Source organism: Tauraco erythrolophus, chromosome Z (genome assembly GCF_009769465.1).
Source record: "Tauraco erythrolophus isolate bTauEry1 chromosome Z, bTauEry1.pri, whole genome shotgun sequence".
Classification (NCBI taxonomy): Eukaryota; Metazoa; Chordata; class Aves; order Musophagiformes; family Musophagidae; genus Tauraco; species Tauraco erythrolophus.
In genome coordinates, this window is record NC_141496.1 from 25,118,220 (window position 1) to 25,145,163 (window position 26,944).

A 26,944-nucleotide genomic window follows, 5' to 3' on the forward strand; every position below is an offset into this window, starting at 1 on the left:
TGACATCAGAAAAATTTCTTTTAAAGTCTTTTATATTGATTCCGTGATCAGTTCTCATCTGTTAGCTGCATTGACCTTCTTGACATGGTCCACCTTCTTCATTTTATAGTCATTTATTATTACTTGCTTCTCTTTCCTGAAGCTTACCTCTTCTGTCTGGCATTTGGCCACTTAACCTCACTTAGACTCAACTGAGAATAATGTTCTGTATTGCAAAAACTGGAGTACTTAGAGAAGAACCAAGACTGAAACACTCAGGACTCGTTTCTTGTGTCTTACTGTGAGAGACTCACTATGAAAGCGTACATTGGAAATCTTTACTTGCCGTATTCCAGCTGAAGAACTTCACAGAAGAGCATGAATGCAATAGAATCATCCATATATGATGCCCGTTGATCGCTTCTTAGCCTCATTTAATGTCGTTTGCATGCTGAAAAGTTGGTGACTTCCACTTGGACAGCACCATCCAGCTGATGCCATTGCAAAGGAACATCTCAGTACAGGCATCCAGCAAATCCCATTGCAACAGTTGGCACCCAGGTTCCAGGTGGTAAATTATCTCACTTCATACACCAAGGAAGAGCATTTACTTCTTGACTTCCGGATTACCAAGACAGTTAACTATACATTACATATAAGAGTGCCATTCTGAATATATTCCATCTGGAAAAAAGTATATTTTTTTCTTACAGGTTCACAAGATGTTTGCTTCTGAGGAGAATAAGTGTGAAAGAAGAGATTGTAAGAGGTGATGATAAAGAGAGGGAGCAGAGGACAAAATTGACCCTTTCTTGTAGAAGAAATACCTAAGATGATAGTACAGGTATTTTCATTATGATGATCATATCTAAGCCTGTATCTTCTCTGATTTGTCTACTTCCCTGTTGATCTCTGTTTTTGAGAGTAACAGACAGGACTTCGTCCTTTTATATAAAGTGTCGTTAACTTTGTAGGACAGCAAAACACCAGAGGAGTATTGAATTTTCTTTCATAAATTTCCTGATAGTGAGCAAGCTCAGACTGTAGAAAAAAATGTGTTAAATCTTCAAATATAGGGGCAGTCTATATGGATTTGGGGTGTTTCTCCAAACACTTACAGCCTCAGGAGAAAAAGCTTTTGAATGTTAAGTTTCTACTTTGGCCATGAGTAAATGCATCAGTGAAACCTCTGCTGAACATAGATATGGCTGTATATGCAAAAATACAACTTGCTTGTAATTACGACATATATGGGAAGCTCTTGGCTGTCAATATACACTCAGTGAAACACTGGAGCCTGATATATAATTACATATAGTATTGAGCTGCATTAAAAAACCCCACATCTGTAGCAATGATTACTCCTTGTACTTGAAACACAGTTGGGAGATGAAGGTTTTCACAGAATATAGCAGTTTATTGGAAAGGTAGAATATCCTATTTTGAGACAAAATTACTAGCAATCCACAGCCTGCTTTGACTTCCAAAGAGACTTGAAAAGCTAGTTTAAGCTTTTGTTTTCCACAGATTTACAAGTTTCTTAACGATGATGTATCAATATGGAAATCCACTACCCTTCCACTACTTGTCCAAAATAACTTCTACTTGCTCCCCAATGAACAGACCAGAATGTTGCCTCTGGCAAAGGTGTTTCTAATGGTACATATGCAACAAAAAATAGAGGAAGAGCAGTTAATTTGTGTTTATTCTACTGTGAAGCTTGTTGGCTGTGCATAAAGAAGGCTTTTTTTTTACTTAAGATTTGTGTATCATGTATTTACTTGATGGAAGTATACCGAAAGCTTTAATTAGACATCTTTTTACATAAGTTGTTGAAATAGAGACAACCTAGTTATTTACCTGATTCACAGAGAAGAGTTACAAACATTTCATACCTTCTATTTTTCTATTACTGTCTAATTCAAAAAGATTCATACCATATGTTTAACTTGTCTCCTCAAGTGCCTAATCAACCTAAGGCATATGCATTTTCCAAAAATTATTCACCTGCTCTATCCTTTCACATTTTAAAGTGGATCTATTATTTTATGCACTAAATTGGAAGAGTAATTTTTAGCATGTTGTGTGAAGATTTAATTGTGCAACTCTCATTAAAGCTAATGGAGATTGTGTTGTTAAATCACACTGTGTGGAACATTCCATATTCCCTTAAGTGTCCTTATGTTGCTGGACTAGGAAGAGGCTGCACTGCCAGAGAAGTGTGAGCATCTATTTCAGTGAGAATCTGTCTAACAGGCTTAATTTTATTTTCGAGTCTGAGACCAGTGTCTTTGAATAACTGGCCTAATATGTGTAATCAAACTAAACCAGACATTTCGAGTTCAGGAGAAGAATTAGTAAATGAAATTGCCAGATTTAGTTCAAAATAGCAATATATTGCCTTTCTGTGGAATTTGGCCTGAGAGAAAGTGTACCTGTAACATCTGGCAGACATGATCCTTTCTTTTGTGCTGATAGTCCCTTCCATGAAAGCTAGCAAGTAAATTTCAAATGGTTGAAGCAGGCGAATTATTTGAGTCTAACATTGTCAAAGGCTGACTTCATTCTTTCCTACTCTTTTCAATAGAATTTCTGGTATTTTTATTTACTTTACAGATTTCAGTACAAATTTGACTCCTAAAATGCTGTTTTATTCAACTAAGGGCTGAAATGAAAAGTTAGCTTTATATCATCTTTGTAGAGAAAGATATTTTATGCTTTCCTAATGTTGATTTCAAATTAATATGAATTTATGCTAATCTCTTTCACTGTAGAAAAAAAAAAACTTTAAAAGGAACGTCATTCAATCTGTATGTGAATCTATTGCTTTTCATTTCAGCTACACTGAACACTTACTTTCACTTATCTATTAAGAGAAATCACTTCAAATTTATATCAATAGACATACAGATAGATCAATTGATCTTTTCAGCTGAGGCACTTTAACATATTTGAAGTTGAATATTTACTATAAAGTCTTAATTTAAAAATCTGTTATAGCCCTGGAACAAAATCAAGTTCCTAGAATAAGAAGTAAACACATAACAGCAGAAAAATAATCATCTTGATTGTGACTGCATAGTTTTAGCACAGAACTATACTGATGAGGATACCATTTCCACTAAGATCATCAAGGGGGTATTATGGTACACTTTTCATGTGCTCACTGGTAACCTCTTAGGACCAACTCCTACGTGAACTGCTCAGGAACTCTTTTGAGACTAAAAGGAAGGATAGGCAGAAGAAGTGGGAAAACATGCTCTACTTCATTAACAGAAAAAAGGAATGACAATTAGACCTCAAAGAAGTGCTCTGCAAGGGAACTTTTTGCCATATCCAGGACACAGGGACCTCAGCTGAGCATGAGAATTATCCCATATCCCACAAGTACTTTGCTATGTGCATGTACAAATTAAAAATATAGGGAGTTTGTGGGTGACCCCTTGTAATCCATAATTTTCCCTCTTTTTTGAGTGGTGTCCACTGTATATTTCAAATGTAGATAGCCCTGCTTGACCTAAGTCTGGTCTCCCTCCCACCCCAGGTTACTTGTATCACACGACCTCCAAAGGAAAGAAATCTGCTAACCTCCTCTACTGCTTTAGAAAAACGTATGGAAGTGTACCATAAATAGAATAATAGCACAACGGTCAAAGGGCGAACATGGTATCTTATTAAAAAAGGCAAAAACCTCCTGTATTGAGTCTAGAGAAATGAAAGTTAGGGGTAGAGATGATTGCTGTGTATTGATTAGGTAAGCTCAGGAGACTGCTCAAGATGCACGTTTTCCACAAGAGCAAAGGAACTGTTGAAATGCCATCTCCTGTAGGTTTATTTTCTTCCAATTCTTTTTTGAAGTACTCACTAACATCATACTTGCTATACCTCAGTTTTCCCTGCTGTCACTTCCACTGAGGCCCCTACTTCAATCTTTCCTCTTCTTCCTGCATCTGCACCCTTTCCTTCTCTTGCCCACAGTCTATCTCTCTCACCAGTACCTTGCAGCTCCCTCGTACATGCTTTACACGCCTTTTTGCTGACTTGAGCAAAAGGCAGCATGTTAGGATTAATGCAGACAAGCTGTAAGGCTTCTCAGCTTCTATCAAACACGGTAAAAAGGGGATGAGCTTCCGTTGCTCTGCTCTGATGGCAGGTACCTCTAATCTCCTTCAAGCTGTTGGCTTTTTAACAGGAGTGGGAGTTTCTTGTCTGTGAGACAGACTCTTGCCCCCCATCATATTTGCTTGAAATTCTCCAGCAATTCAAAACAGGAAGCCCAGTTGCACAAGTCTCTATCTCTCTGGAAAACATCCTAAAAAAAAACCATTTGGAAATCAACTGCTCAAGAATACATTTTAGCCTGGAAATGATACGAAAGTTTTAATTTTTTAGGGTACCATTTGAACGCAGCCTTCTGACATGAGTTGTGCAGAGCAAGAAATATGTGTTTAAGGTGTATCTTGATAATGTTTATAAAAAACGAGCTTTTCACAGCATGGCAGAAGACAGGATGTGATATCCTGACAAATTTTTTGGCCTTCTATGATGTGGTTACAGTGTTGGTGGATAAGGGAAGAGCAACTGACATCATCTACTTGGACTTGTCCAAAGCATGTGACACTGTCCTGCACAACATCCTTGTCTCTAAACTGGAGAGGAATAGATTTGACAGATGGACCACTCAGTGGATAAGGAATTGGCTGGATGGTCGCAATCAAAGAGTTGTGGTCAACAGGTCAATGTCCAAGTGGAAACCAGTGACAAGTGGTATTTCTCCGGGGTCAGTACTGGGGCCAGTGCTATTTAACATCTTTGTCGACGACACGGACAGTGGGATCGAGTGCACCCTCAGCAGATTTGCTGACGACACCAAGCTGTGTGGTGTGATTGACAAACTGGAGAGAAGGGATGCCATCCAGAGGAACCTTGAGAGGCTGGAGAGGTGGGCCTGTGAGAATCTCATGAACTTCAACAAGGCCAAGTGCAAGATCCTGCACGTGGGTTGGAGCAATCCTAAGCACAAGTACTGGGAGTAGAATGGATTGAGAGCAGCCCTGAGGAAAAGGACTTGGAGTTGTTTATTGATGAGAAGCTCAACATGAGGCAGCAATGTGCTCTTGCAACCCAGAAAGCCAACCGTATCTTGGGATGCATCCAAAGAAATGTGGCCAGCAGGCTGAGGACTCTCTCCTCTGCTCTTGTGAAACCTCACCTGCAGTACTGAGTTCAGTTCTGGGGTCTCCAACACAAGAAAAACACGAAGCTGCTGGAGCGGTTCCAGAGGAGGGTCACAAAGATGATCTGAGGGCTGGAACACCTCTGCTATGAAGACAGGCTGAGAGAGTTGGGGTTGTTTGGCCTGCAGAAGAGAAGGCTCCAGAGTGATCTTAAAGCAGTTGTCCGGTACCTGAAGGGGGCCTACGAGAAAGCTGGAGAGGGGCTTTTTGCAAGGGTATGTAGTGATAAGACAAGGGGCAATGGTTTTAAACTGAAAGAGGTTAGATTTCAATTAGATATAAAGAAGAAATTTTTTACATTGAAGGTGGTGAGGCACTGGAACAGGTTTTCCAGAGGAGTTGTGGATGCCTCATCCCTGGAAGTGTTCAAGGCCAGGTTGGATGAGGCTTTGAGCAACCTGGTCTAGTGGAAGGTTTCCCTGCCCATGGCAGGGGAGTTGGAACTAGATGATCTTTGGGGTCCCTTCTGACCCAAACCATTCTATTATTCTATGATTCTATTATACCAGGATTTTCTGATATTGTTCTGATAGTTGCTCTGTGATTTAACATCTCCTTAAACAGTGTCATCCAGCACCATTAAAATACAGGCAAAGAATTATTCTCTCATAATCTTAAATCATAAATTTGTAATTTTCAGGTGTAGATGAATTCAGAACCGATGGACTCATGGATCCAGACCTTGACTTGGGAACGAGGAGAAACACTGCACTTGTTACCAGGAAGCCAAAGAGCCAGCAGAGTCTTTTCCAAAGAAAGCTTTGAAGTGTTGTGTGAAGCTTTTATTTCCTCTGGATCCAGAGTATTTTTCAGTTTCGTTGTACGTTTCAACTTGCATAGGTACCAACTGGCACTAACTGCCGGCTGCCATTAAAGCCTTGCCTGAGTTGAGATATGTATCTTTAGCCTTATTTGATTGCATTGAGCTCTTACACCAGTCCTGAGTTCAGAGAACAGATGAAACAGGAGGAATCAAAAAGACTGATGAAAAAGTCATAAGAGTACAGTGTGCTTGGATGTCTTAATGACAGGCAACTGAAATGGATTTAAGTACTATCTAAGATTCCCTCTACCAAAACTCTCTGCATCAGAATTAATGGGTTTCTCTAGTTTTTCATGTTTCCCTATCTTGCATGCAGGATGACTCTTAAGATCTCTGCCAGCTGTAGGACCTCTGATATTGTTTTTCTTTTTTAATATAAAAAAACAGTCTCCCGTGCACTTTTGTATTTTTTTGTACCCCTTAATAAAGAATCAGACAACTCTGGAATGGAAATAACTCATGAAGCCTTCTGCAAGCCATTTAATCACTTTTCTGCAGTTTATGGTGTATGCAAAATCAATTAAAACAGTCTCCGATTCATGACTCATTGTTGTCCTCTGTTGTAAACCAACCGTTGCAAGTTTATAGCTTGTTTCTCATCTCACTGAAATTCAAGGTGCAGCTAGTGGAACAGCAAACATTTTGCTGAGGTTTGTGCCTTCCCAGTCTTCAAGTTAGGTAGCAGTGTGTGTTCACCTTTGAAATGGAAATATCAATTGAAACGACCAGATTACAGAAGGAACCTTAGCATAACGCAGTAGGTGGCATTTTTCCTTCTGCTCTGATATAAATGAATGCCCTATCATTGTGTTTTCAAGGATACTGGAACAAAACATGAACCGATATTAAAGTACTCAAGTTAATCTTTGACGAAGATGAAGAGCTGACATCACAAGCTACTTACAAACCTTAAAATGACCATATGGTAACCAAGAAGGGTGGGCTTGTAGTTCATAAAGGCCCAGTCGAAGTAACTCAGTAACTAACAGTAATACAACCTGTGCTGAAGATCATGACGAAATCATGGCTTCACCTAAGCACTGTCGCACCCAACGAGTGGCTGATGTCCATGTTGCTATGGCTTTGCTATTTGTCTAACCCAAGCTGCTTAGAACATAACTATCTGAGATTATTCTTTTTCCAATCACAGAATAAATTTACATACAGTTTCTGTGGTGTTTTTATAAGATATAGGTTTGTTGAAGACTTTCTAGACGGCAAGACTATATCTTGTCCATGTAAATACAAACCATTTTTGCATATTGTCTTGAATGCTTTTCCTTGTTCCCTACAATTTTATGTTGCTATATATTTTTCCTTATGACAGTTATATTTCAATACCTCGTGAACTGATTCATTTGTATCTCATGTCTGTTCATCGTACTCTTGTCTGAGATACAAAATTAAATGTTGGCAATCTGAACCATAAAATTTAAGGTTCGAGTCTCCTCCTTACTTTGGTGAGATTTTAGAGGAACTGTAAGTTATCTTGGTTAATATTCTGGGTTTGGCTGGGATAGAGTTAACCTTTCAGGACAGTTAAACACTTGTAAAAATCTCTCATGTACTCTAATTTACATATGCAAATATAAATAATAGTAAACAGGAGTCCTCAGGAGTGAGCAGGTAAACACATAGCATTCCTAGGTTTTCTTGAGCTTTCAAGATAAGTGGGACAGGATTAGACTTATAATTATTCTTTTCTAAGCTTTTCTGACTTCAGAAGGGTGCCAACTGAGATACTTACTGCCTGCTATCACTATGAATAATTTTCTGACAATTCCAGCTAATTAGTCTACTAAAGACAAATCAACTAGCAGAAATATTTGCAAAGGAATTCTATTTGCTAAGAACCTTATGCTATGAAAAAAACCTGGGCTACCATGTCAAGGAATATCTCTGAAAACCTTGCATCAGAGATGTGTGGTATATCCAGAGAGCAAATTTAGGGTCTCCCGTCCCTGTTCTTCCTGTTAGGTTAAATAAAATCTCAGGCTGTATAGGCTAATGTTTAGTTTAGGCTTTCTGAGTCACAGAATCACACAGAATCACAGAATGTTAGCAATTGGAAGAGATCTCAAAGGATCATCTAGTCCAATCCCCCTGCCGGAGCAGGACCGCCTAGATCAGATCACACAAGAATGTGTCCAGGCGGGTTTTGAACCTCCAAATGAAATCTTCTGCTCTTGCCTCAAGATTTTGACCAGTGTCAAGCGGTGTCCCTCAGGGGGTCTGTTCTGGGTCCAGTGTTGTTCAACATCTTTGTCAGTGACATGGATGACGGCATTGGGTGCACCCTCAGTAAGTTTGCCAATGACACCAAGTTGTGTGGCGCCGTCAACTCACTTGAGGGAAGAGATGTCATACAGCAGGACCTTGATAGGCTTGAGAATTGGGCCAGTGCAAACTGCATGAGTTTCAACAAGTCAAAATGCAAGGTCCTTCACCTGGGTCGGGCCAATCCTAGGCGCAAATACAAACCGGGCACAGAGTGGGTTGAGAGTAGCCCTGAAGAGAAGGATTTGGGGGTGTTTATAGATGAGAAGCTCAACATGAGCCGGCAGTGCGCTCATGCGTCCCAGAAGGCCAACAACATCCTGGGATGTATCAAGAGAAGTGTGGTCAGCAGGTCAAGAGAGGTGATTCTGCCCCTCTACTCTGCTCTTGTGAGACCCCACCTCGAATACTGGGTCCAGTTCTGGTGTCTCCACCATAAGAGAGACATAGATTTGTTGGAGCATGTTGAGAGGAGGGCCACAAAGATGATCCAGGGGCTGGAGCACCTCTGCTACAAGGACAGGTTGCGGGAGCTGGGATTGTTCAGCCTTGAAAAGAGAAGACTTCTGGGGGGACCTAATAGCTGCCTTCCAATACCTGAAGGGAACTTGCAGGAAGGCTGGGGAGGGACTTTTTACAAGAGTGTCCACTGATAGGACAAGAGGAAATGGGTTTAAGTTGAAGGAGAACAGATTTAGGTTAAATCTTAGGAAGAAATTCTTCAGTACGAGGGTGGTAAGACTTTGGAATAAATTGCCCAGAGAAGTTGCGGATGCCCCCTCCCTGGAGGTGTTCAAGGCCAGGTTGGACAGAGCCTTGAGTAGCCTGATCTAGTTGAGAGGCGTCCCTGCCCATGACAGGGAGGTTGGATTAGATGATCTCTGAGGTCCCTTCCAGCCTACGCCATTCTAGGATTCTAAGATTCTGTGATTTTCAAACTCCAGACTCAAAATGGCATTCTTTTGGCAATGTATGATTGATCTGATGGGAATAAAGATCCAGGAGAGGAGGGCAACAGGGAAGTTAGACCGGTAGGCACCAAAAATGAAGAATGTCGTTATGTAATTAGAGGATGTATCATGGTACTAGACAAATTAAGAAAGACTGCAGAGACATATTGGCATATAAGATTGGTTGAGTACTGACTTCCAAATTTTAATAATGTTATTTTAAACCAGATTTTAAAGAGTGATTTATTCACATATATACACACACAAATATACCCATATGCAATATCAAACATACAAAATAGTTGTTAAAAGACCATTTTGATGGCACAGTCAAGCATTGCAGACTCATGAAATGCCTGAATTATGGGTCTCCAGGCAAATTAATTTGCTCTCTTGTGTGACTACACCACAACACAGTTAAATCTTAATGGTTTCTAGGACTGAAGTTCTGCTATGTATACTAACAGCAAACTAAATTTCTGTGAACGTTTTTCCAGTCATGAGGCTTGAGAGCTTTTCTGATAAAATTCCTACAGAAGTTATGGCAGTGCTAGTGACATTGGCATTATTTCTGAAATCAGTATCAGTGAAAAAATTGTGGGTGCTGTTGACATTACGACACGGCAAAACATTAAAAAGTGTCGACAATCAAATATCTTACTAACCAGACTGTTACCTGCAGCATCTGTTCTTGTTCAAAAGGTTTATAGTGTCTGATTTCACGTCTTTGTAATAAGAATGTTATTGCTGGTGAAATCTTTGAATCATGGCATTTAGTTTAAAATAATTTTTAATCTTGCTGCCAATATTTTGCTATGCATATGTATGACTGTGGTAAAATATTTAGGGTAGTTTCTGGGTTTGTTTTCAAAAGCTGACAAAATAAGTTTTAGCTTGGACTCAGTGATTCCCCAGAAAAACTAACAAAGGAAAGTGCCATGCAGAGAGTGGAAACATAAAAAATCACAGTAATTCTCCTGTACTTTTTGGGAACTGAAAGGAAGTGATGCTGTGAAACCCTAAACTATAACAAATAGTTTTAAATCATTCAGAATTAGATGGCAACTCCGTAGTATAGAAAGGTATAGGATCATGAAAAGCAACTTGGGAGAGTGTGGGAAAATGACTGAAATTGGAGGGGAATGGGAGAATATTGTTCCCCAGAATTCAGCTAATATTAGAGCAGCTCTGACATGAAACACAGCTGCTGCTCTCAGGAACAAACAAGGCCTCAATATCCTTGAAATGGGGAGGAGAGTGATACGAAAGTATCATGGCTCATCCCTGTTATCGGGGACAAGAAACAACGAACAAGGCCCACGCAGTACCCTTGAAATGGGGAGTAGAGTGGTACGGAGGTATCACGGCTCATCCCTGTTATCAGGGATGAGAGGCGCCTGGTAAAGATAACCATAAAAATGCCATCAAGGAAAGTGAATCACAACCGCTGCCTCAGCAGTGATGGCGAAATTGTGTCCTTCGGCTACTAAGTCACACCTCCACCCGCCTCCGAGCTGCGACCACCCCTCAAACGAGCAATTTACACCAATCCCAATTAGTGAACACCCCTCACGAGAGAAATTTACACCAATCCTAATAAAAGTTATGTATGACTAGAGTCACTCGAGCTCCACCTAAAAGATACGAAAAAGGTATAAAATGGCAGCAAAGGGGATGTTAGGGAGAAGCCCCCCCATCGGAACGCCTGGGATCAGTCGACGGGCTGAACCTCTCTTCTCCCCCCCATAGGGACGCCTATTGGGTAAGAACTCTGTGTTATGTGCACTTACTTAATTACTTACTAACATCTTGCTAGCTATTTAATATTATCACTGATCAGTAATCGTTTTATATTATCACTGCAGTATTTCAATTAAAGTTGTTTTTGTAGTCAGTCACTATCACCGGCTATCCTCGAACCTGTATTCTGTCACAAATAAAATATATATGCATGTTTCCGGAAACTTTTGAATTATTATAAGGAGCTGGCCCATAGTACTACTAGTGACGATCCCTTAATAAGTGGGCGAATCACCCTCCGACTCACTGAGCTGCCAAGAGAGGGCAGGGGGAGCCGGGCCCAAGGGTCTCGCCTAACTTGGGAGCTGGTATACTGGCCAAATTACCTCCTGTTTGTCTATTAGTGACGGATCCCACGATAAGTCAGACGAATCACCCTCCGACCTGCTGAGCTGTCAAGAGAGGGCAGGGGGAGTCGGACCCAAGGGTCTCGCCTGACTTGGGAGCTGATAGACTGGTCGTTTTGACCTCAAAACGTGACAGAGAGGATCATGCTTGGTTCCTTATGTGTTAAAGGTGGGGACATCACAAATTTTGTCTCTTCTCTGCCCGTATCGATGTTGTGTGCACAACCTCAGTCACTCTAGAAGAAGGACAATTCAGTCTTGGTAGTAGCTGCAGAGCTCACTCTTGTCCAGCTCTGCCCACAGCACATAAACCAGACATGTACAAAAAAGTCATTAGTCCCCTGGGATTGATGGGAGGCAGTGGAGAAGAAAGGCGCTTTCTGAGTTAGGAAGCTTTGCACCCAGAGCCTACTGTCCTGCAGAGGCTTTTTAGAAATTTGTCTTCTGAGACGCTTTCTGAGAACACTTGTTTGTATCTGTTAGAAGCCTTTTCTGGTGCGCAGCATACACGTTTGGGCAGATACCAGCCTCTTAAAATGTCGCTAGATACTGTAATGACAAAAAACATCCACTCTCACTGAAAGCCTTGGACTCTTTTATTTGCTTGCAGAGACACTCCTGGCGATGTCCCAGTGTGGGAGTTAAGAATATTTTGGTCCATTTATGGCTATAAATATTTTGAAACACTAGGGAAAATTTTTACTTTTCTGCTATGCTGTGATTGCAGACAAGCCATCTCCAGCTGTGATACATTTTCTCTTTTAACACCTACTCCACAACAACGGTAAAATTAGAGATATGCTTCTTGGAGATTTTGCTCTATGAGAAAAGGAATCCTAGTGCAGCTGCCTCTTCAGTGTCTGCAGGTCTCTTGTCTCTCCGTTTAAATAACACATGCAATTGCCTCTTCCTTCTGCAGTTTTTCCCAGCATGTCTCCTGGTTGCAGAGTGCTAGGAAGCTCCAAGGCTTGCCTTGTGCAGTGGAAGATCTGTCTTTTGAGAATCATAGAGCTTTGGGGAACAAGTTCAAATTAAGTACTTACCCTCTTTATGCAATCTGAGAGCACCTGACAGATCTTTCTGGATTCATTTAAAGGAAACTTGGATTCATATGCTTCACCTCTGCACTGAGATCTTCATCCTCAGTGTTGAAAAGCAGTCTTGTGCACCAGTAGCCCCTGACAAGAATGCAGCAAGGGACCAAATGCTGCTCCTTCATCTGCTGTTTATATCCTGTCCCTGGGGAAGGGAATTAAGAGTGTGCCAAGAAACATGGATTTTTTCCAGGTGCTTTCACCTACTCTTCTCTAAAACTTTTTTCTGGAAAAATCATCCCAGACTCATCTTGGTCTCACAAACTGTGTCTTTACAAAGTCAGGGCCACGACTGTTGTGGCATTGCTTCAAAAGGCAAAAGTGGTTAAAGTATCTCAGACTTCATGATGTTTATTTTTGCATTATTGGTTCAGTCATTACGTAGATGATAGCCCTAGTTCATTACAAGACCGGATCACTACTGGTACAAAGCAGTATCAGTATTTGGACTCTACGTGGCCTTCAGGCTCTTCAGAAAGTACTCTGTGGTATCTGTTACTTCTCAGATGCAGTGGAGAGGTCTCTATCCCTTTCCCTTAGCAAAGGACTTCAAACAGCCAGACTTCAAGCACCTCTTCATACCATTTGATGGATTCTGAACTTTCCAAGTCTAATGGCTAAGTATACAAACACCTCAGCCCTGGGGCAGTTTGTTGGAACAGTCTGGATTTGGTTTCTGTCATATATTATGTTCCCAGGACCTCTTAAAAATGCTTGAGAAATCTCTGCAAAAGTCTGAAGATATTTGATCCCACTGTATCTCTTAGATCTCGTCTAGTCTTGCTGGGTCAGTGGTGATCTGCACTTCTGTTACATGCTACAAGTAGAGTGCATTACAGAGAGATATCCTGCGACAGGGCTAGTGGTAGACATGTTTCTCATAGACATTCCTCCTATTCATTACATACAAGAGAATACTTCTGAAAGTAAAGCTAATGTTCATGTCTGTTGTCACGTGTGCTTCATACTCCTGTTTCACATGGACAGCCTCGGAATCCCTGATTTCTCAAGGAAGCCAACTACAGCATTACTGTGTTGGAAACCTGACTTCTGTGAAGTCTGTACCAGTCATTCCTCCTGCACTGCAAAGGCCAGCACATTGAAGTGATGGTAGCCAGAACCAACCCAGCACCTTATGCTGAAAAGCAAGGGTGTAGGAATACCTCTCCAATTTACTGGGAAGCAGCTCATCTTTAGGACTGTTGTATCCCATGTCAAATTCAATTATTAGCAGTTCTTAATTCTTGGAGGTTTTGAATATGATGTTAGATCACCAGCTGAGCTATTTCAAGCAGAAAGCAAGAGCTAAGAGATATTGTCATATCCCTGGGTAAAGACTGCCAAGATCATCTCCTAAGCTAACAGAAAAGCCATCCCTCTGTGAGCTGTCTAGGCCATCTACCCCTGATACTGCAAAGGCAAAACCACCTCTGGTTGCCAGGAGTAAGGATGCATGTGTATTGATAGTATGAACAGGTGTGTAAACAATACTTCTCAAAAAATCCCACTTAGCAGTTTATAAGCAATGTCTTTTCAGTTAAGAAAAATACCATAGCATTTATATCTGGAAGCTTTTTCTTGCATAAGTTTTGCTTATGACAGTACACTTTTTTCTTAATGCTCCAAAATTAGGTTACTAATTTCTGCCAAAGAATTCTACATTTTAGAAAAAAAGCTTTTATTTCAGTGTTTACAAAAAGCTGTTCAGAGTCTATTCCAGGTAGTGATTTGTTTAATTTTAATGTAACTTCATGTATTAATATACAAAAAAAAAGAAAAGATTTTATTGACCCATGCTAGAAAAAGAATAAATTTATTTTTTTATTATTATTTTGGGGGTTTTTTTATAGTTTGCTTGCTTGGTACTACAGACAGGACTTTATGGATGTATATTTTTAGTACAGTGTCTACTATTCATGTATAGATCTTTTATACAGCAGAAGGAAAGAGGAAAAAAAATATATTCTCAAAAGCAGAAAACTCAGCCAGAGAAGTTAAAAATGTTAACAGAGAGTTATGGAAATACACAACACATTAATTTGACTCTTGTCTAACTTTATGAGCATTTGAATGAATGAAGCCAAACAAAATTATTCTGTTACCTAAAAATTGAGCAATAAACTTTTCTCAACTGAGATGTTTTGCATATTTTTGACACAGTTTAAAATCCAGCTTTTTGTCACAGAGATGATTGAAACCCTTAAAGTAAGTTTTCTTTTTTTTTTCCAAAAACTAGACACATTTTAATGACTATAGCTATTTTTTGTAAATATGACTAATCCTGTGTGCTCAATCCTAAATAATATAGGTGATCAGTAGAGGTTTCAGTAGTTGTCTGATTTTCTCCTGGTCAACACCAGCTGCCTGGATAACACTGAGAATTATTTGTCTTTCAAGTGAGTGACAGACGAGAGGAGAGGCTGAGAGAAAGCCACCTTCCAAATTTTGATTACTATCACTATATTTTATTCTTGGGCTGCAAACCTCATTTCTGACAGGTTGCCTGACATTTAGCATCCACTAGAAAAAAAACATTTGGCCTTGAACTCTCCAGTACACTAATGTTTGTGTGTCCTTTTTACATGCTCCAGGATGGAGGCTGACTTCTTTTATAGAATACGGCAATATGATTTGCACTTTGCTGCTTACTTGAAGAACCAGAAGCACTCTCTGGTATTCAAGAAGACAAAGGAAAGGTTGTAATGCCCCAGTTATCCACGATGCCATTGGTTTGTATCTCTAGCTATCCTTGGTTTGCATCTCCTGTGACTGCAAAGTTTATTATTAGCCATATACATTCCCCTTTCCAAATCTAACTGAGTTCACATATTGTGGCAATGGATTCCAGAGGCTAATTTTATGTTATCATATGAAAGAAACGCTGTAATTAGTCTTACATTTCTTGCCTTTAATTTTTTACTAGTATCATTATATTCTTTTGCTGTAAGAGATGGTAAACATACTTTCCTCATCTATTTCCTCTTTTGCGTTTATTATGTTCAATAACTGTAATTAATCTCCTCTGCAAGGCAAACAAATCTAATCCTCTCGGTCTCCCAGAGGAGCAGCGCTTTCTGTATCTCTGATTATTTCTTGTCACCTAACTGCACATTGTATTTTATTTGCATTTGGTAAATAACTTGGTTGAAATATCACATTCACCTCTGTGCAGTCCGTCTCAAGTGATGGTATAGCACTGTTTTTTGTATTCTTGTGTCTTACTACATCCTCATTTCCTATATTTGCTGTTTTGTTTTTCTTACTAAGAGGTAAAACTTTAGTCTGAAAACCAAACCAATAACCAATTATCAGCAATACAGACTGTTTATTCCATTTTTTAATAACCCAGCATTTTCTAGTTTCTATTTCTGAAGAGTTCTTTTCATCTACCATCAAGTACCTTGGTCACCTGCCTGTGAAAGGACCATCTGGAGTTATTCAACTTTCTCTAGCGCTCACCTTACATGGAATATCTGAAGTGACGAAAATAGATGGAAATTTTAGTACCTCACTGCTGAGTCTGTCATTATTCACGATCTATCTTGTGGAGCTTCAATCACTGCTCATTTACCAGGTTTCTGCACTGGGCTCTTCAGGCTTACATGGACCTAAACCCTGCTGCAGCTCTTCTTCTGATTTCTCTGGGGCTGTTCTTGAATGAATCTCAGACTTCCTAGTCCAGTCTCATGACTGGTTCCACAACCCGTTCTGTCTTCTCAGCTACTGAGGCAAAGTTCCTTAAAAACTTGTAGTAAGTACTAGGGAAAGTGGAGTTGGAGAAGTTGAGCCTAGAAGACATCTTGAAAATTTGCCATTAACCAGCACAAAGTCTGTGTCATAACACAGAGGCAAGATAGTCTTGGATTGGCAGCTGAACACAATAAACTCATCTGTCCTTAAATTCTAATAGTGTCTTATTAACAGCCCTTGCAGGCAAATGAATCAAACATTGCCAGTGATAACATCCACTAGTGTACATGTCCCACAAGATGAATATTCTAAAGTATCTCTCCATCCTCTCTTCTACCAGCCCACTACTCCTAATTAGGCTTATGGGCTTACATCTTTTCACTCCCACAAACCTTACCCAAAGGTCAAGACTATCCAAACAGCTTCCAGCTCTGCCTTCCTTGCACAATACCATCACCCATGCTCTAATGTGGAAAACAAGATTTTGACTTAGTGTGGCAGTGTAAATTGACAGAGAGTTTTCTGTGGTCTGGTAGTCTGCTACTAGGAGAAAGTACAACATTTTCTGGGATTCACGTACCATGTTACAGGAATTGCATCCATTGTTTGCCTTCCCACATTACACACAAATCATCAGAAGTTAATCTTCCTAACTGAAGTCATTACTGTAACTCATTTGGACAGCCTTTCTATTTTGTGCGATTTGAATTTGGGACACTGTCTTTTATAAATCAAGTGGTATTTTTTACTGTGTCCATATCAAGCTTTGTGTATATTAGATTTTTACTTTAAAACATCGCCTTCAATTTCTAGCTTCATACTCTAAGTAAAATAGCAGAAGTGTAGGGAAAGTTTCATTGCTCCACTGGATAACAATCTATGCCTCATGGATCAGGGCTGTAAAAGCACGTACTGATTCACTAATTTGAGCTGGCATCTGCAGTTATTAAACTTCTGGCTTAGCTCTTGTGCATGGTCATGTCTTACGATGTGATACTTGGACTTTCTTTTATAATCCCTTACTTCTTTGCATCACATACAGTGTCTTCAGTTGATATTCGTATTTCTGGCTGTTACTCACTTTAATTAAGATAATATGAGGAGGTGGCAATAAAAGCATATTTTCCTGTTGAATAAGCAGAGGGTTTTTGCCAGGGTAAAATGTGAGTAAAATACCACTGCTTCACTACTTCTCTTCTCAATTGTCTATCAGTATTGAAAGCAAATTCTGTACAAAATGTTACAACATTCACTTTTTCTGCATCTTCATTTGATTTTTTTATGATAGTATGACGGCCCAGGACCTTTAAGGGAACATTTAATAGGATATTCCAAATCCCAAATGTGAGCAAGAATCAGAGCTTTCTGTTAGCTCCTAAGGAAGCTATTAGCTTATGATTACCTGGTAATTACTCATGCGCAGACTACATACAATGCTGAAAGTATATTTGGAATAGTGTTTTAAACCTTTCTCAGAGACAATGTAGTCGAAGAGCACATCAGTCTCTTCAAAGACAGATGTTTGTCACTCTGCTGCTGTGGTTATGAAGCCTGACTAAAACATTTACATTTCTGTGTTACTGCATGCCCTTCACTGTGCCACTGCTCCAACTTCCATAAATATCCTCAGAGCTTGGGAAGGATGTTCAGTCTTAGCTCAAGTGTCTCATGGCTCCTTTGTACCAAGCAATATCTGGATAACCATCAACAGGCTCCATTGCAGCCCAGTAGATCTGTAGTGGTACAGATGCTGCAACATTCAGGAACAATCATTTTCATGGACTTTATAAGGGCCCTCAGCTCTGATAGTAGTGGATCTTTCAGCTCTTTCTTGCTCTCTTTTTAACAGAGTCTCACCTACAGCTGGCAGTTAACATCAAATGTTCCTCTAAAGCCTCTGTAGTCTCTGGGGTGCACAAATGCTCTCCATCCCTTTCCTGTCTTCTTTCAATGAAATTCACAACCGTGAGCTGACAATAAGCATCAGTGGAGATAGTCCAAATGCCATGCTAGTCCAGTAACAAGATACCTCAAAACTTAAGGTGACCCTCGCTCCTCAGGACAAGTCAAAATTCACACTAAAAGAATGAACTTGCACGTGCAATTTCACAGACCGTCTGCTCACAATCTCCAGTAGCTTGTTTCCTCCCAGGGAAGCTGGGGAGGACCTATTTGGCCTCACCCTCTTCAGAGGCTGTTTTGTGGACATGCTTTGCCAGGCAATAACCAGGTACTGGAAAAATTTAAATGTAAGATCTCGTGCTTTGAACTTCATATGCTTAACCCAACTTCGGACTTCAGCAGTGCTGTCAGAGGGGTATCAGAGCCCTGAACCCTAAGTCAGCCACCTTCTGTGGCTCCTGCCACCTTTTTGCTGACCTCTCCACCTGGCATTGCCAAAGGCTCTTGCAGCTACTCGCCTTTCTGCCTTTCAGCGTGCCCAGCTCTTAAAAACCATCAGGTAAATCTAGATACAGCCTACAAAAATAAAAGGTTTTTTCCTAGATGAAAAAAAAAAAAAACGGTTTATATTGTGAAAAGGTAGGTGAATGTTCTTCTCTTTCTTTATAACTGTATCTGGAACAGTTTACTTATTTGGAGCAAAGTCAGCAGTAGACATTTTGCTGCAGTGTGTTTTTTTCCTGCAGCTGAGTCCTCTCGAACAACCCTGCATAACTTAAACTTACAGACATTTCTAGTATAGTTTTTCCAGCTCAGCCTCTGCTCTTACACTGAGAATAGTTTTAAATTGTTAGCCCTTATTAGTGGGTTTTTTTCGCTACTTTAGATTCTGCTGTTGTGAATGTCTAGTAATTTCAAGAGTCTTCCAGGTATTTCAAAGCCTTTTAAATTTTCCACATTGCTTTTTGTACATTGTACATACAGAGAAAGCATTCAAACAAACCCATGTCGCTACCCGTTCACCCTTCTCCCCAGTATACAGCATGCAGGTTACAACTGTAACTTTATCTGCTTACACCCAACAAAGTTGGCCTTTGTGTTTGCAAATGCCAGACCTGGCAGTTGAGGATTTGGCCTTTCCAGTCTGCTTGCTGATCACGTAGGACAAAGGGGACTTCCTAATCTCCCTCACTCCACAAAAGCAGCAAGGTTACAGCAGTGCTCTGTCCTGGGGCTCTCCCACTCTGCTTCTTCCCTGTGCCCACACTGGCATGACAACTTTATGACTGTCTGTGCATTAGCAGTGTACATCACCATGAAACTCCTGCTGAAAACATTCCATTAGCTTAAAGGAGCTTTCACTTTCCCATGCATTCAGCAGATCTTGCAATCAAAAGAAGTTATTAGTCCAATCTTACCCAAGCTAGTAGGTTTTGTGCATGCTTTGTGCATATATCCTTCTTATTTGTATTTAAAGATCGGGGGTGGTGGAATATTACAGGAAACAAATATTTGGTCTCTGTTATATAACCAGTATATTTCTGTCCATCAATCAAAAGTTAATTAAATTTCTTCCTTTCTGGTACATAACTTCTGTTGTTTTTTTCCTCTGCCCTTGTTTTTCTTAATTTTTACAACATCTGCTGGTTAATGAGTATGTCTTCCAGTAGGTAGAAAGAAGATGTAATTCCTGTTGCACACAGATTATATTAAGTATCTGATACTATGAAATTATACACTCAGTTTAAAAATAGTTGAAAGGAGGAGGAGAGGGTGGAAGAACAAATTATTAGCAGCCTGTTTGTCCGTCACAGTGTTGATAAAATCTAGAGAAATAATAGGAGAAGAGTTGTTGGGAAAGCTGTGGGATTTTACGCTGTAGGAGGCCTCCTTGTGATTATTGTTCATGGCGTAAAGCTTTTGCCCTTCCTGTCAAAGACCAGTTTGGTAACAAGTTACATGCATCTTGTCGAATTTGGAAGAACGACTTTCATAAAATATTCAGCAGGTGTGTGCACTTCAAAAGCTTATGCTAGTTATATCCCCTATGTTATGTGTAGATAACCTGGAAATATGCAGAATCTTTAAAGCACAAATTGGCTTTCAAAGGGTGCTCATGTATTTTCCTCTCTGTGTTTTATTCAGGGACAAGAATGTGCCCTCCAGTGACTGCAGCTGACAGCTGTAGATGAAAGCCATTGTATCAAACGCTGTCTTCTCTGTTTTTAAGCCCTCCGTCATTATGTCCAGGCCAATGTGAATCAGGCTCTGGGACTTCTTTTGTTATTTGTCTTTAGAATCTGAAGGTGTAGCCACTTCTTTGAAGGCTAGCAGTAAGTCAGAATGTCTCCACTGAAACTTCATTTGCTAAAGAGGGAAAATCAGAGTAGCACTGTCAAATTATAAGATATCAAAACATATCCAGCTGCAGACTCAGATTCTGCAAAAGTTAACCTGCACAGTTGCAAATGGAAATAAAATTCAAGTGGTTGGGTCTGTTGTTAATGATAAGTTAAAATGCTGATACTCTTTATTGTGTAAGTGGAAATCAGTCTTCACTCTGCGGTCTGCCCAAAACAATCCTGAATGAGCATCCTCACTGCTGGATGGAGTCCCTCAGTTGATCAAAAACCTGAAATCTGCTGATGAACACTGAATACGTTCTTGGATTAGACTTATGCATAGCCATAGTGACTTGCAGAGTCACCTTTATCTCAAGAAGCAAATTAATCTTTTTCTGAGAATGTTTTCTCTTTGTGTGCCTTGGATTCAGAAGCGTATCTCATTTTAAATGATACAGAATGGAAGAAGTTTTAGAATGCCACACAATTAAAAAGAAGTTTTAGAATGCCACACAAATGTGATGCGATGAGGCAAATCAGTGTGCCTCTGGGACAGGCCTTCCGAGCTGTCTGATCCGCGGCAGCTTGCTTGTGGCTTGAATGACTCGTTAAATTGCATGGTTTGATTCTCCTCTATCCATGAGGTATTGCAAGATGAGCTTTTAAGGAAATCAAGTAACTACCCAATTTGTACATCTAAAGCTGCAGTCATGCAGTCCTTTAACACAGATTCCTCTTCACTCCTTCATTGACCTCAGCAGAGCTGGCACAAGGCTGTACGCAGAGGGTAGAGAGCTGGAGTTGACAAGATTTAGCTAATCTGGCTCAACACCTCATCTCTACCTCTTACCATCAGCTATTGCTGAGTGTGTAGGAGCCAAAGGACCAGCCCCCGTCCTGGCAAGTGGAGAAGCAAAGCTCCTGTGGTTCAGGTGTTCTCCTCTGATTCTCCCCTTTCCTTCCCCATAGCAATGTCTTTGGCTAGTGTTCCCACTTTCTCTCTGTTCCCAGAAAGGCGTCACAAGAAGATGAGCGGGGGTTCACGTGTGGGAGGTTGCATGGCTCCTCTCAGAGACTAGAAGTAGGCTAACAGCTGAGGAAGGGAGAGTTTGTGGCTGTAAGTATTACACTCGAAGGTACCAGAGAAGGTGATCACAGAAGGGCTGGTTCATTAGAGGAGGGGAAAATTAAAAAAAAAAAAAAAAAATAGACATCCGATTCACCACCTTACCTCAGAAATCCTCTGATCCTTTGAGGAACTCCGCTCTGAATCCCAGATGGTTTTGGCTGGGATAGAGTTGATTTTCTTCGTGGTAGCTACTATGGGGCTTTGACTTGTGCTGAAAACAGTGTTGCTAATGCAGGTGTGTTTTCATTATTGCTAAGCAGTGCTTACACAGTGTCAAGATCTTTTCTGCTCCTCACGTCACTCCACCAGCGAGTAGGCTGGGGGTTCACAAGAGGCTGGGAGGGGACACAGATGGGACAGCTGACCTCAACTGATCAAAAGGATATTCCATACCGTATGACATCATGCTGTGCACATAAAGCTCGGGGAAGAAAAAGCAAGGGAAGGACATTCAGAGTGATGGTGTTTGTCTTCCCAAGTAACAGTTATGCATGATGAAGCCCTGCTTTCCTGGAGATAGCTGAGCACCTGCCTGCTGATGGGAAGTAGTGAATTAATTCCTCGTTTTGCTTTACTTGCACACATGGCTTTTTCTTTCCCTATTAAACTGCCTTTCTCTCAATCCATGAGTTTTCTCACTTTTACCTTTCTGATTCTCTCCCTCATCCCAGCACGGAGGAGTGAATGAGTGGCTGAGTGGGGCTTAGTTGCCAGCTAGGGTTAAAATGTGACAATCCTGAAAATCTCCTTATCTCTGCAAGTCCTTCTCACTCATCTTGACCTTCTGAGACTCCTACAGACTCTTCCCAGTCCTGATTCCAAACTCTTTTCCCACTCAAATCCCTTCTGCTGTCACTGCAAATCTGAGTTTTGCCTTTGAGTCAACCCTGCTAACTGTGTCTTCTTACTTGTACTAAGTATGCATATATAGGTGCTTAGGTTCTTGCAAGATTATGGTACGTAAATTCATTTAAACACATTTTTGACAATAATTTCCTCCTGAGTAACAGACTGACAATCCACAAATACAAAAAAAATATTTTCCTGAGTACCCCATTTAGAAAAAGTTTACCAGTTCTACTCCAACTCTCTCAATATACTGCAGGCTCTGTTTCTCAAACCACCTTTTCATTTATATTAATTATATTGTTCCTATACATTTATGTTATCTTTTGCTTCAGTATTTCATATGCTGAACAATCCAAATGCTATAAATCCCACACTGTAAAGCTGGAAGAATTCCTCTGTAACATGCACAATTCTTAACTTTGCCATGCCAAAGTCAAATTTGAGCTGGAGAATTTGAAAATATCCCCAAGTGATATTTCTCTCATCACACTTTCCAAGTAAATTTATCTTTTATTGCTGTTGTTGCTGCTGTTCAGCTTTATTTATAAATCTTCGAAAACAGGAATTTATAATGAACACACAGTCAGTTTCTTAAATTACAGCACTGAGGCACTAACAAGTAAGCACCACTATAATCAAGCTAATTAAAAGGCCACATTAAGGATGGGAATCTGCATATGAAAAGGAATATCATTTTCCTGAGGTAGTTTTACTATCCTCTTATATTTGCATGCACCCTGTAGAGTCTTACCATCATTTGAAACTGAGCTACTTAAACAAAAAGCAGGTTTTTGCCCCTTAATCTCTGTAAACCAAAGCAATATTTCTAGTTTTGGCCAACTGGTCTTGTGTTTTTAAAAGTTCATTCTTTGAAGAACTCAAACACTTTCATTTATCTATAACAGCAGATGCACGGCACACTTGGGGACAAATGAGATGAGTGAGCTGTGTACTGAATTTTTAATGATGTTTCTCTGGTAGAAACTTCAGAAAGCACTTTTGAAGATTACAGACTAACTCGATAATGAGCAGTTTTCTTCATTTCAAAACTATGTGGAAAGATCACTGTGGGCTTCCACAGAAGCTGCTGCAGGACATTCTGGTCATAGCTTTTTTTTAATTGCCAGAAAGGTAAAAAAGTGGGGCAGGGGAGACGCTAACAAAAGACAATGCAAATTGCACACAAATCTCTTTTCCAACCTCAACAAAAATCCTTCCTGTGACTAAATTTTGTCTCATAAAATCCCTGTTTCAGTGACAACTAGTACGCTTTTTGAAGCTGAAAAGACTTTATTTAGGATATGAAACATTCCAAGGAGCTCTCAAGTATGTGATGTAGACACAAATTCAGACAGGGTGTTGAGGTCACTTGGAGCTTAGCTGCTGAGAAACATGGGACTCATAAGTTACATACTTTGCCAGACTTTGTTTTTGCAATATATCCTTACAGTTCCAGCACTACATAAACACTGAAAACTCAGGTAATCATTTCATCATCTTCCTAAAGTTTGCTGTGAACTTGTAAACTTACGGTACCTAATGCCTGTCAACCATCACAAAGTTTCCTTTAACTGTCCACATAATTTCCTAGGGTTAATAATGATTTAAGGTCTTAGAGAGTGCAGTGCACTGTGCAGAATTGGCTAGTCACCTGTGCTTTACTTCATAATGTTTTTTTGACCACAGTCTGTTTTTCTGCTGGTTGCCTTTGAATGGAAATCTGAACAAAAGGAGTTGACTGCTGCTTTTAAATTGAGCACATGTAGTCAAGCATTGAAAGAGTTTCCAGCCTTTGTAATTTCACTGCTCAGTGAATGGTTTCCACAAGTAACCCAGCCCATCCTGTCATGTCCCACCATTTTTTTACTGTAATCAGCCATCCCTTTGACTGATTTCAAACAGAATGAGTTTAGGGAACATTTTGTTAACAACAGTTAGCCACTGAAGTCTACGATAATCTTCCAGTCACTCTATTGGATTAAAATAGTTGTTTCTACACTGGGAAATTTTCTCCGCTGGGAAGAGTTGAGATCATCAGGAAAGTACTGGGCTGGCTCCCTCACATGAGGCACAAAAACATTTCCACTGATGTTTTGCAGATAGCAATTTCATATTCATCTGCATTACCCTAATGCAACTTAAAGCTACCATAGAGCAAACACAGCATCTCTTAAAGGCAAACACTTACCTGTAGCTCAACATCATGCAGAGTCCATAGGTAGCTAGAATATGCTGTTTAAGTGATAATCTGTTTGACTGTTCCCATTTGGTGTTGTAGAAACATAAAAATATTTGTCAAGAAATACTGAGCAGTATCAAATTAATTTCCAAACAATAGATTAAAATCTAGATTTTCGTATTTATGTAAGTCTAATTCCAATTTATTTTAATCCTATGAATGAGTATATTTGCTGTAGGGAAGTTGTGTGTCACTACTAAGTAGCCATTGTCATTAATGATTTTAAAAGTAACATTATTATTATGTTAGTGGAGATAGAATGGGCTGAATATCTACCCTTCATATGACATACCTGTGAAGAGATTGGTGTGTGCTACACTGCTTATACTATCAGTAAATAATTAACATAGATGTAATATGTGCAAATATAAATTTTATAAAAATATGTTTTAGAAGAATTGGAACTGTTCTAAAAAAAAAATCAGATTTCAGTGAAAGAAATATTATTGCAGAAAATGTTTAGGCTAAAAATTGGTCTGGCTATAGCTATCAATTATTCAAGTAACATAAGTCCAGTAGTTTCTATTAACAGTACATTGGTGTTGCTGGCATTAAAAGACAGGAGGAGAAGGAAGGTTCGAGGAAGGTTCGTGTAAGTCCTGATAAATGTACTACATCCAGAGCTTCAAAGCTGTTTCCAGAAATGGGTGTTGTGCTTTCTCACCTCATTTAATGGCATCTTTGAAGCAAATCCTGTGGTTGGATATGTAGGTATTAGAAGGACCAAAGTCTACGTGCTTTACTCACATCAAGAATCACATTGACCAGTCACAGACCAATGCACGTAATTTTCAGCTGTGCTATGTAAACAATGACAGCAATAAAACCCCCGTGTTTGCAAATAAAACCAGATAAAATCCCAGTGATATAAATTCTTTAAAAGTGTTCCAGAATTCCTCACAGTGTTTGACAAGGCTACAGTCAACAGTTATCATCCTGTCTTGAATCTTTCTTTTACAGAGGAAGACTAAGAGATTATAGTAGGGCAATTCTAGTTTCTTGTTGGAATCTTTGACTCTCCGTACTTTTCAATCAAGCTATAAATGTGAGAAAGATACGGAGGCTGAGCTGGCCTTATACATCAATTCATTTTTTACCAATACAGAGCAACCAAGTGCCCACACATATCCCCTTACATTTGTCAGCAGCTTTTCAAACAATTAGTCATGGTCCTTCCTGGCTAACCTTCCATCACAATGAGTGAATGAAACACAGGGAGGGTTGGTGAAAGGGTTTTGGTCAAGCTGTTTCCAGTGTGCGTCCTTTGCAAACGGGCCAGTAGCTGTCTCCATCAAGGGCTGAGGGCTAGTGGAGCTGGAGCTGTCTGAAACATAACCCTCTCATAGTGAAGGAGATGTCAGCATGGCAGGGTTAGTTAGCAAAGTTACAGCTGTTTGTCACTTGTTCTTACTGTTCTTGGATGCCACCAAGTACTGTTGACCCTGGGTTTTGCCAATGCTCAATGCATCATTGCATCCATCCCCTACTCTGCTGCTCCTACTGCTCACCAGTTTTACTTTCCACCTGTTCAGTGATCTGGGCTACAAGGTCTAAAACGTTGCCTCAAAGCCCAGGCAGGGAGCTCAGTAAACATCTCCACCCCAGGCCCACTAGAGTGGACCTTCCATCACAAATGTTCTCCACCTTTTATTGCTGTGTCTGCAGGCTCCTGGGTTTTCTTGCTTTAGCACACACATTGCTTTCATGCCTCATGACCCACCATTCCTTCTCTTGCTACAAAATGACAGACTGTCTGCAAAGATAACCTCAAAGGGCTCTTTTCAGTAGATTACCCAAAGAAAATTGTTAGATAGTTTGGTGTGCAATGCAAGACCAGAAATCTATAAGCATGATGTTGAAGAAGAGACAGTTGTTTCAAGTGGGTCTGGTCACCACTCTCTTACAGTAAAAGTGTCAGAGTGTGATGATTATTCCATAAAAATTAATTGATGCTATCAAAATGAGTAGAATTAATCAATACTTTTGTATTTGTAATAGAGATTGAAAAACTTTCTTACATATTTCCTGAACCCTTTTTTAAGTGCATTGACCAGGCAGAACATGGAAGACTTTATCGAGGAATCTCATCTTTTTCTTCAGTGACTTGAAAGTGACATTTCTACTAGGTGGGTTGTCACACAGATTGTCAGTTTTATATTCACCTAAAATGCCCAAACTGGTCTGTTTCTGTCATTGCTATCCTGAAGCTAGCAAGGAGAAAATGGTTTTGCTCTTCTTAAGGCACGTATTTTGGGGTGGAGAAAAGGAAAAAGACTGCACATGAAG